The following is a 12,008-nucleotide window of genomic DNA, read 5'->3' as shown; positions in this document are numbered from 1 at the left end:
GTCCGACATGGCAACCCCAGAGGCAGGTGTGGGTGGGCAACCGGGTCCTGGGGTTGGGCTGTGGAGCGATGGAATCCCAGTTGGGAGTCTTCTGTTCCAGCAGGGGTGGTCACAGCAACTGGACCCCTGCAGATGGCTGACGTGCAGGCACCAAACAGCAGGGTACGTGGCCAGCAGGCAGGCAGCAGCAGATGGCAGGTGGGAGCATGCTCAGGATTCTAGGGGGCAGAACAATGGCCTTCTGTGCAGGAGCATGGTCTTCCATGCGTTGTTGCATGGCCAGCTTGATACGGAGTGATTTGGCACGTGAAAAAACTGCACGTTAGTGTGTAATTCGCGGAAAGGCCCTTAGTGCGTAAGCGTGTCTGTGACATGACGCGCAAGGGCGTTTCCCTCAACACGGGTGCATGTTGATTGTACACGTGCAAAAACTGCCTGTCCGGGTGTCACTGCATGTAATTGGATGAAAGGCCCTTAGCGCTTACGTGCGTAAGTGACATTGCACGTGTGGGCTGGGTTAAAAGGTACACATAGGATGCCATTTTCTTGTATGTGCTTTTTGTGGAGAGCGAGCGGGTGATTCTTATACTTCTTGTCGGTTCACACGCGATTACTTCACAACGGTTCCAGTTCGTACTCCCTGCATATTCAGACAGCGTTCAATTCTTCTTTTGGCGGGGGGTGTTGCAAACACGCACACATGCGTCTTTTTCACACACTTTTTCCAGTCCAGGCAGACGGTGAGTCGCGCACGTATTTTTCAACTGTGGTTACCCCCATGTGTCGCGTAGCCATTCAGAGGTCATTGTAGCCTGCGTGTATCACGCGTACGCTTATTTCTGTGTTTATGGGTGCCGCAGCGTAGTGCGGGTTCTTTATTCCATGCACATGGTCTACCAGGGGTAGTGTGCATGTTACATTTTGTTTTCTGGGTGCCTGAGCATTGCGTGCCCCGTCATCTTCCCCCAGGGGTCACAGACTGCCTTGTTAGAGCACTAGGGTACATATTCCATCTAGTACCCTACCCCTTTCATCCCAATTGCCCAGGACAATTGTTTACTGCACCTCCCATTCGCACAACAACATCAGTGCCATGGTTGGGAGGTGGCCAAGCAGTAAGGGAGGCAAAGGTGGCCAACCTCAAAGAGGTGGGCGTGGTAGGGGACGGTAGGGGACGTGGCCAGGATGTGCAGGGTGGCCCAAGAGGCCAGTGTGTGGAAGACCAATCAGGGACACCTATGACCCCCACCCCCCAATGGGTCGGGGAGATGTAGCTAACACAATCCCAGCTCAGGCCTTGTTAACCCGGCCCATATTGTCAACCAAACGGCACAGGATGACTCCCAGGCTGACTTCCGTGTCACCAAGTCAAAGCCACGTAGGTGGGTGAAAATTGCTGTCACCAGGCCACGTGGATCTAGGGCAGCAATGTCATCTGCTGCCCCAAGTAGCCAAGGTGAGGAGGCTGCAGGGCAGCTGCAGCTCAATACACCCCAGCTCTGAGTCTCCCAGCTGGGACATTGTTGGTCCAAGTCCATCACACCGAGGTTGTGCCAACATCACCCAGCAGCCAATGCCTGCAGTGAGACCTTTGGTCATCGTGCCTTTGGCTACTTCCAGTGCCCAGTCCACCTGCGCTTCAGCCCCTACCAACCAGAGCGGCGTAAGCCACTCAGGGTCTGCACCACCTTCCAAGAGGAAGAAGGGTGCTCTTGCATTACAGGCTGGGACCCCAGACACGGCTACCCACTCCGGCATGTCAAGGAAGCGTAGTTTCAAGGATGCAGAACAAGACGCACTTGTGGGCTATGTGTTGGCCCATGGCCGCGAAATGCTGGTGACTGCAGGGTGCAAGACTACGACTGCCTAACGTAGGGCCCACTGGCAGTGCATCGCGGACCAGATTAGTTCCCTTGGATTTGTGAGACGCACAGCTGATGATTGCTGTAAGTGGTGGAATGACCTCAAACACAGAGCAAAAAACAAGCTGGCTTCCAATTATGCCTCTACTGTGGTGACTGGCAGTGGGTCTCCACCAGAGGTGGATGAACTAACAGAACATGAGGCAATAGCTGGAGAGTTCATCGCAGAGGATCAGATCCAAGGAGTGGAAGACGTACCAGATTTGAGGCAATGTCCGGTGAGTGGCCATGCATGTGTGTGCAAACCATGTGTATGTTGCTTGGGTGATGTGTTGTGCTTGAGTGCCAGGTGAGGCTGTGTAGTCATGACTGCTATGGGTCACCCATGTGGTGCCTCCAAACCATACCCCCCAGCCTTGGGTTACTGTTTTCAAGTATCCCTTCTGACTGCAGTAGACAATTAGCACCACATTACTGCAGTTGCCCTTCAACTGTCATCTTGCCACAACATTGTTCATACAGTTTTCCTGTTCATTCTGCCTGATTGATGAATTCCTTAGCATTTTTACCACACATGTTTGTGCCGTACTGCCCCAAATGTAACATACTTCAGTCATAGATTACACCCCACAATGGCCCACATTTGTTACCTTATTATGGGAATGATTTCACCAATCAGGCTGATTGAGTAATGTGCACCTACGCATGGCCTGCACACATTCACTCCGGGGCCCTGTTTGAATGTTGAAGATGACAATTGTCTTCTGTATTATCAAAGTGACTAACCATAGATGTATCCATGTGCATTTTCGATTTATTATGTCCATCTCACATGGATGGGTGACAGTACTGATTTGCTACCATCTGGGTGTCCTTGTCAAATCTGCCAAGGCTATGGTATGTGCCATCTGTGTGCTGGCATGTGTCATGTATGTGGATTGTCCATGCCACTCACAGGCTAATGTCCAGCATGCAGCACATGGGTTGCTTTTCCATCTTGGAGTGCTCAGTGTCTGCTTTTTGCCTCACCTTCCAACTCATTGCCAGTACATGCATGCCAGTGTTATTGTCATGTGTGACATGTGTCTTTTATGTACTGGATGGCTGCCTCGTCATGCCTATGTGTGTGGCTATGGTGCTCATGCCTGTTTTAATTACTTTTCTTTTTATGCTTTTGCAGGTGATGAGGCACTTGATTCTGTGGAGGAGGAGGAGATGCACAGAGGCAGCAGTAGTCACAGCCACAACCGGGCACCATTGGAGGACGTGGGGTGGTGGGGGGCGAAAACCCATTACTCATTCAGACCGTACTGTCCACGGGTGTCTCTGGGTACACCTCCGGAGACCTCTATGAATCAGCTGCTGAATCGGACATTGAGACATATGTCCCGTCGCAGGTGAGTGTTTCTGGCAGGGATGCTGTTCTGTACAACCCACCTGCACTGGGGGTAGACCCCTCCCTCTATGGGGTATTCAGTGTTGGAAATTCTGCTGTGGTGGTTACGGATGCAGGGATAAACTCCACAATATTTGCTCCTGTTCCTGGGCCAGCAGATCAAAGGAGGAATTCAGTCCTGCAGCCTCAGGCAGTGCCAGCACAGCAAGGTGCCCATCACCTTGCCCAAACAGGTGTGGTGCCCGCCAATGCGGTGGCCGTGTGCCACCAGGCAATACTGTGGGGGAGAACTCCAAGTACACTATAGCAGCACAACAGGGGCATCGTGTGAGATGATGGCTCAGGCCGTGGATAGGGTGGCCACTTCCATTCTCCCCCCTGAAAGGCAGGTAGAGCTTCAGCAGCAGGCAACATAGTCCATTTGCCACCCACTCACACAGGGCGGACATGTTGGTTTCCTACAGAGACCGACAGCTGGACTGGAGACTCTGCACACAGCCATATCTGCAGAGTCACAAGCCCACACGGATGCCCTGAGGTTAGAACACAGGTCCCTTAGAGATACTCTGGGTGAACTTGAGGTGTCCCTGAGTACAAGGTCAGAACAGCAGCTGGAGCAGCTGACATGCACACTCTCAGCTGAGCTCCAGGCAACCCGTCGGGTGATCCCGGCATCACGCGAGGCCATGCAGGCAGAAATGCATGCTACCCATGAGGTGCTGCATGGGGATCTCCGTACCATCATCCTGCAGAACCAAATCTTCCACACCCGCATGCTTGCTGCCATGGAGGAGCATTCCAGGGCTTTGTGTGGTCTGCCTCCCATATCACGCCCACCTTCTGATGTAGCACCAGAGGGTGATGACAGCGACGGCAGTTCTCCCACTGTAGAGTAGCTGGGTGTTGGGGTGCACCCTGTACCTCGTCCCTCCTGGGTGCCCCCCTCCCCCGGTCCACACATGGGCATTTCTTTTATTTTTGATGTTACAGTGTGTTGCTTTGTGTGGCTCCCATAGGCATCCACTGTGTATTCCAGCTGGGCACATGCAGGCTTGTCCTGTATTTGGGTTAGATGCTTGGGTTCCTGACACACACACCCCTCCTGCTTCCCCCTTCCATGGGCTCGCAAAGGGTGTGACCAAGTGACAGTAACTTACACAGTGACATTGGGCTCCCATAAGTTGTGTGGGCAGTCTGTAGTCCAAACTGTGTATACATCCCTAGTGGGGATTGTTGTTCAATTCTCCACTGCATGGTGGATTTATGTATGGTTCTACATCCATGACTTTTCCCTTATATACATGTACCTTCTTCATGTCTTAACAAGCCTGTCTCCTTTGCAGATGCAGTTCATGTTGTATGCAGTACACTGACACATTTGCCTACCAGCAAAACTCTGCAGTTGGAAGGGGTTGATGTGCTGCCTTAGTCAGGTTGTTACACTTGCACTACTTTAAATTTTTACTGTCATATGTTGCCACTGTTTGATCCTGTACTGATGTTTTGTCTTGCTGGTAAGTATTTGTTCATGTGTGTTGTTTTTTTATTCATTACTGAGAGGAAATTGTCTGTGGCCTGTTTTCATTTTGGGGCAGTGCACTTTGTGACACTTGTGTCATGTGTTGCGCATTCATTTGGTTGCTTTCACATTGCATGCCATGCCATGGTGTGTTGGGTAGCTGAGATGGGGAGAGGTTGGGTGACATGCCACTATTTTGATGTGGTATTTTGCAAGGCGGTAGTCCTTCATGCTGCATGAATGTGTGCCTTTTACTGACACAGCATTGGGTGTCTTTAAGCAGCTAGGGGTGCACACAATGTAGCACTTCCAGGTGAACAATCTCAGGCTGGTATGGTTGTGACAGTTGACTGTCACATTTGTCATCACCATTGATTGTCAGCTGGTACGTGCCAGGCTTGTGTGCACTCCGCAAGGGGTGGGATTTTAGGTGAAGTAATTTGCCACAAGCTGGGTACGGGCTGCCTCACCACGTGCCCTTTCACCTCCCATGCTCAGTGGCCGTGCATGTGGTTGGGGATGTGGGGGCACCACCATGTCCACTGGCACACCCTGCCGGGTTGCAACGTTGTTCAGGACACATGCTGCCACTATGATCCTGCACACTACTGGGGGCGCATATAGCAGCTGCCCCCCAGAGTGGTCAAGGGAGCGAAAGCGTGACTTGAGCACTCCGAATGTGCGCTCCACTATGCCCCGGGTTGCAATATTGGCTGTGTTGTATCTTACCTCAGGTGGTGTGGTGGGGTTCCGAATTGGCGTCATCATGTAGGTGGTTAGAGGGTAGGCACTGTCCCCTGGGGAGGTGATAATGGTTGTCATTAGTGGTGTTTTCACATTTCTCAGTGTCTGACATGCATGCATGTGCAGAGGCATTTATACTCACCAATTAGCCATGCGTCACCATGCCGCCCAGCTTCCAGGTCCCGGTTTAGGGGTGAGATTCTGAATATGAAACTATCATGGCTGGACCCTGGATAGTTGGCATATACTGAGGTGATGATTCCCTTGGCATCACATACAACCTGCAAGTTGATGTAATGCCAGTGCTTACTGTTTCAATAGATGTGCTCAGTGGCCCTGGGAGGACGTAGAGCCACATGGGTGCAATCAATGGCACCTAGCACTTTGGGGAAGTGTGCCACCCATAAAAGTTCTAGACAACAAACAGCCTGCCTTTCTGAAGGTGTTCTGGACATGCATATGTGCCTGCGGACTGAGGGCCGTGCAGTCATGATGGCCAACACCTGGTGTAGGCAGCGTGACTGCGTGGCCTGTGAGACACCCCCAACTATGGCACTTGTCCACTGAAATGACCCAGTAGCCAAGAAGTGCAGTACATTGAGCAGCTTTTCCAAGGGGCTCAGTGCTTGGGAGCACAGGGTGGGTGATGTGAGGTCATCCTCCCACTGCCTGACCAGTTCTAGGATTATTTGTGGTGGAAACCTGTACCTCCCATACACCTGGTCATCGGGCATCCCAAAAAGGCTGGTCTTGGGTCAAAAAATGCGGGACCTGGCTATCCTCCTCCTCCTGCGGTGTCCCACGACCACTGCTGCAAGGAACGGTATATTCATCATAGCGTATGAGCTTGTTTGTTGTTTGCACACACTTTCATGCTGCACGGGGCTGCTTATGCCTGCTTCCTGCTGGCGTACGTGTTTCCGGATTAGCACGTCTTTTTTGGCGCATGGCTTTTCCCTGTTCGATTCCATGAATACATGTTGTTAGCGCACGTGTGGGCATTGGGAGCATTTACCTCCTGTACTTCCCCCGTAACGGCCACATTTTCACGCATTGTTCCCCATTCCGCGTGTAACGCCCCATGTTCCACCCACTTTTCTTGTGTGCGCTATATGATGTGCGCCTTCCCTGTGCGCGTCGCACATGCCGTTTAGTGACGTGTGCACCTACGTGCGCCACCCACGGATTTGGCACACATCCCAGGTTTTACAAGTGCAGCGCATTCCATGAATCGATGAATGGCTGCGTGCGCGGCTTTAGCACGCGTGCGCTGCAATTTTCACGCTTGTGCTCCCCTTTTCAGTGAACATTTATTCCATGAATAACCCTGTGAGTGTCATCTTATATTGCATTGAACAGGGGGTATTAGGAACCTGTAAAGTTATGTACTAAGGTTTTGCAGTATGCATAACACAACCCAAAGAGATTGACGTTATGTCTAATACAAATTAGTAGGCAGTATGTATACGGTTATACAGAAGGGTAGGCATTGCCAACATTGGGTGCATCATGTACATATAGGATAATGTAAAAGGGATTATGCAACTGAAAGATAATGATTATGTCTGAGTCTCAGCCCTGGCCTGTCGCACTTGCCCATACACTTTGGGACTGTTTCATTACATCAGAACAAACTGATAGTATCAGGCTTCATTATGGAATGACATTTGAAAGCTTTGAATGGCTTTCCACGCAGACATTTGCAGTTTGCATTTTGGGGTCTTTCTCTTGTACTTACTCGTAATTAAGAAGACATGTTTCAGCTATTTTCATCAACAGCTGTCACTGCTGGGGATCAGGCATTCTTCTTAGTGAGGAGGAACCCAGCACTTGCATAAGACCCTTGATATTAAGAAAACTTTGTTCAGCTATCTGTATAAACAGCTGTCACTAGTGGGGGCCTGGCATTCAACTATGGGGTTGAGGAGCCCAGAGCCTACCTAAAACTCCTGAGATTACAAAGATTGTTTTACAGATATCTACAGTGCCTCAATTCCATCCACTGTGGATGTGCCAGCATTCCCCTACGGCGATGAGGAACCTAGAACCTGCATAAAACCCCTGAGATTAAGAAGAGAGTTTTCATATATCTGATGCTGCTGCATTCCACTATACGTGACCAGGATTCCACTATTGTGATGAGGGACCTAGAACCTGCATAAAACCCCTGAGATTAAGAAGAGAGTTTTCATATATCTGAAGCCACAGCATTCCACTGTGGCCAGCATTCCACTATGGCGATGAGGAACCTAAAACCTGCATAAAACCCCTGAGATTAAGAAGAGAGTTTTAATATATCTGAAGCCACTGCATTCTACTATGAGTGGCCAGCATTCCACTATGGCGATGAGGAACCTAGAACCTGCATAAAACCCCTGAGATTAAGAAGAGAGTTTTCATATATCTGATGCCACTGCATTCCACTATAGGTGACCAGGATTCCACTTTTGTGATGAGGGACCTAGAACCTGCATAAAACCCCTGAGATTAAGAAGAGAGTTTTCATATATCTGAAGCCACTGCATTCCACTATGAGTGGCCAGCATTCCACTATGGCGATGAGGAACCTAGAACCTGCATAAAACCCCTGAGATTAAGAAGAGAGTTTTAATATATCTGAAGCCACTGCATTCTACTATGAGTGGCCAGCATTCCACTATGGCGATGAGGAACCTAGAACCTGCAAAAAACCCCTGAGATTAAGAAGAGAGTTTTCATATATCTGATGCTGCTGCAGTCCACTATAGGTGGCCAGGATTCCACTATTGTGATGAGGAACGTAGATCCTGCATAAGACCCCTGAGGTTAAGAAGAGAATTTTCATATATCTGAAGCGGCTCCATTCCACTTTGGGAGGCCCGGCATTCCACTATTGCGATGAGGAAACTAGAACCTGCATAAAACCCTGAGATTAAGAAGGGAGTGTTCATATATTTGAAGCCTTGCATTCCACTATGGGTGGCCCAAGATTCCACTATGGCGGCGAGGAACTCACAACCTGCCTAAAACTGCTCAGATTAAGAAGAAAGTTTCCATTGATCTGAAGCCGCTGCATTCCACTATGGGTGGCCCAGCATTCCACTATGGTGGTGAGCAACCCACAACCTGCCTAAAACCCCTGAGATTAAGAAGAGTGTTTTCAGAAATCTGAAGCTGCTGCATTCCTCTATCGGTGGCCCAGCATTCCACTATTGCGATGCGGAATCTAGAACCTGCATGAAACCCCTGAGATTAAGAAGAGAGTTTCCATTCATCTGAATCCTCCGCATTCCGCTATGGGTGGCCCAGAATTCCACTATGGCGAAGACGAACCCATAACATATCCAAGACCCCTGAGAGTGCAGAGCAGTGAGATGAAGGGAATAACAAAAGTGCATGAAGGGTCTACATATGCATTTTCTCTGCCAGTGGAAATAATGAAGGTCATCCATGCTCACCATATTGTGACCAGGCACTGAAGCAGAGATACTTTCTGCTGGAAAGCCAAGGAAGAGGTAGGATGTGTTTGGAGAGTCCAATAGCCGGCTACTGTCTCGCTGTCCATCTAGGAGAAGTGGCTATGCCTTACTAAGGTTTGCATTACATGTGTTACCAACTTTAGCATATTGTTTGCTATGGTGTTTGCTATGGAATGGACCCGGTGATGGGAATGTATTGTGTCGTCACTGTTAAGCTACTGAGGAAACCTTAACCCATGTTGTTCTCAAGTATCCAAACTCAATTGCGAGGCGCAGGGAATGTACTGAAAGCTATGTGACAGGCTTGGGAAATCCCAGAGTTGACTATGAATGGGAGCAGAGGCAACAACTGATGTCTTGGAAATTGCGCAATGCACTCTACTGATATATACTGAGATGCATTGGAGGGTGCAACTAATGTAATTATCTGTATGATGCGAATAGTTTATTATATGGATGTGTATGGTATTTTACTCGTTGAACTTGTGATTAATGTTAGAATGTATGTATATGTATGTGATTTAAACAGTTTAGCTTCAAATTATAGGATATGATGGAAAATTGTGGATGCTGTAGATGAAATATGCATCGAATTGTATCAGTTTGTAGTGTTATAAATTAGTGTGCTTTGTATCTTGTGAAACACATTGTGTAAAGGCGCATTATAAACACCCAATAAATAAATAAATACAAATATTCTTGTGTTTTGTATAAGGTTTATGCTCTATAAACCAACAGCACATACAAAAAAAAAATTAGGCGTCAACTAAGGTTCGAGAGCTGCGCCCTGCGCAGTCTCTCAGCTACTCAGCAACAGTATGCGAGCAGGTAAGCGATATGCCTAGCTCGGATGTTTGCCGGTGGGGGCGCCATTTTCTGCGCTAACCGAGAGTGGCTAAGATCCTGACAACGGCCCTGCCATTGTGCAGAGGAGCACTGACGAAATATTTTGCTGGCACGTATGCACAATGAATGACTTGCTCTGTCAACAGCCCACTCGACATCACGTCCCACCTCAAGAGCTGTGTGCACACCACCCCCTTTGTGGAATGCACTAGGTCGTGAATTGCGGTTTTCACCCTACTAGTGCGGGTGTGATGTGTGACTCATGAGTGTCCAAGGCACAGGAGGCAGAAGATTTGCAGCAGGTCTCAGAAATTGGTCAAGAGGCCTGGCGCATTCACAGTGAAGGAAAGGGAAAACAATAGAGATGCAAGTTAACGTGCAACACGGCACCCAGCTTAAGGAAGCAGTCTGTTCACATAGTTATTAAGAAATACACTGTAAAAGTACTCCTACCTGTACGCTGCTTATGGTGGCAAATATTGGTGATATTGAAAGGTGTTATATCGAATCGAAGTAATGGTTGATGCTCAGCATACCCACAAGACAGGGACAGGATGAAACAATAGTGAGTGCTGGAGTATCACTGTCATAAGTCATACATGGACGAATTATCCACTAGGATGAACCACGGGGGAAAGGATAGATTGAAAGGAAGGCTCCCACGTGCATGCCTTTGTGTTGTACGAATGATCTTACAGTGCAGAGTGGAAGAAGTCTCTGCACCTGCATTGCTCAGGAACAGAAGGAAGGAACGTCATTAAATGGCTACAGGAACCGAGGGATCAAGACACAAAGGGGGCTGATGTTGATGATCTGAATTTGTATGAAAGGAAAAATCAGAAGACTTGATATGCAAATAAACCCAAAGTAAACATGGTCTTGGAATGGTTTGTTTTGAAGTTTGAGGACAGAAAGAAGGAGACGCAGTTGAATGATTTGTCACCACTATAAGTGAACTGGCAGCTAATAATGTCTTTAGAAATGACCACCGTGAAAGGATTCATGATCAGTTCTTTTAATAAAATGCAGAACTGACCTATTAGGAAAGGCATTCGGCTGAAGGAAAATCGATTTGGCAAAATGCTTGTAACAGGCCATGAAATGTGTGCATGTAATCACCAAAGAGAAGCCAACACAGTGAAGTGAATAAAGTCAAAGCCACAGGTCCATTTGAACGTTGAGGAAAATGATCTGCTAGAAATTCTTCTGGAGGCAGAAAGGGAGCTTGTCCTTATATTACAGGTAACCCGGGCAGCTTGAGGCAGTTACAGGTGTACCAGTCTCTCACACTTGTGTGGAGCCCAACAGCGTGTCCTGAGTTTGAAGACACAGGTGCACATTGTGGCCAGAAGGGTCACCTTGCCAAGTGGTGTAGGAACTTCAGCAAATTACATCTTGAGGAAGCAATTTAGGAAGCATATTTGCCTTCCATAAAATGGACTCGTCCAAATATCACTGTCTCACTGTGTGAGGGAAATCCAGCAGAAAGAAGGTGCTGAATATACCACGATTAATCACGATTTCTGAGAGAACCTCCACTAGTGTCCCCTCTCCAATCCAGATACTTGTGCAATACTTATGTCAGTCAGTCTATAGACACCCTGGAGTACGTTGAATCTGACACTGAGCTCAACAAGAGGATATCATCAGCTAAGGTGTATGTATCCAAGGTCTTAGTCCAATTCTGTATGGTGAGACAGCAAGGAGGGTTTGGCAAAATGATTGATCCCAATTATGTAGCACAGGTTATATTGGTGGAGAAGATCAAGAGTCTTTGAAGGCAGAGTGAGGGCAGAGGAGAGCCAGAAGTGGATTCCAGTGGTTTTTGATTAGGGTATTGGAGATATAAAAGGATTTCATCTCATTGTCCTTGGATGAAATGTCACTCCTATGGTGTCCAGAGTAAACTCTATCATTTGAGGCTGAGAGTAAATGTATTGAGAGAGATTGTGTGCTTCCAGAAGGAAGGGGGGATTAAGTTGGTTGACAGTGCAGAACATGTCTCCTTCATTGTGTTAATCTGCATGGCCAACGGGAGCATCAGGTGCTGTGTAGACTAAATAGGACTAAAAAAGCAGGTGGTGGAAGAGAGGTTCCCGCTGGCCAATATTTCTGAGATGTTGCAAACCCGCGATAAGGAGGTGGTTTTCTTCAGCATATGCTTGTTGCCTGCATAACATCAG

The sequence above is a fragment of the Ambystoma mexicanum genome, chromosome 3q (assembly GCF_040938575.1).
Source record: "Ambystoma mexicanum isolate Mex_15411 chromosome 3q, UKY_AmexF1_1, whole genome shotgun sequence".
NCBI lineage: Eukaryota > Metazoa > Chordata > Amphibia > Caudata > Ambystomatidae > Ambystoma > Ambystoma mexicanum.
Note: the sequence above shows the minus strand (reverse complement) of the source record.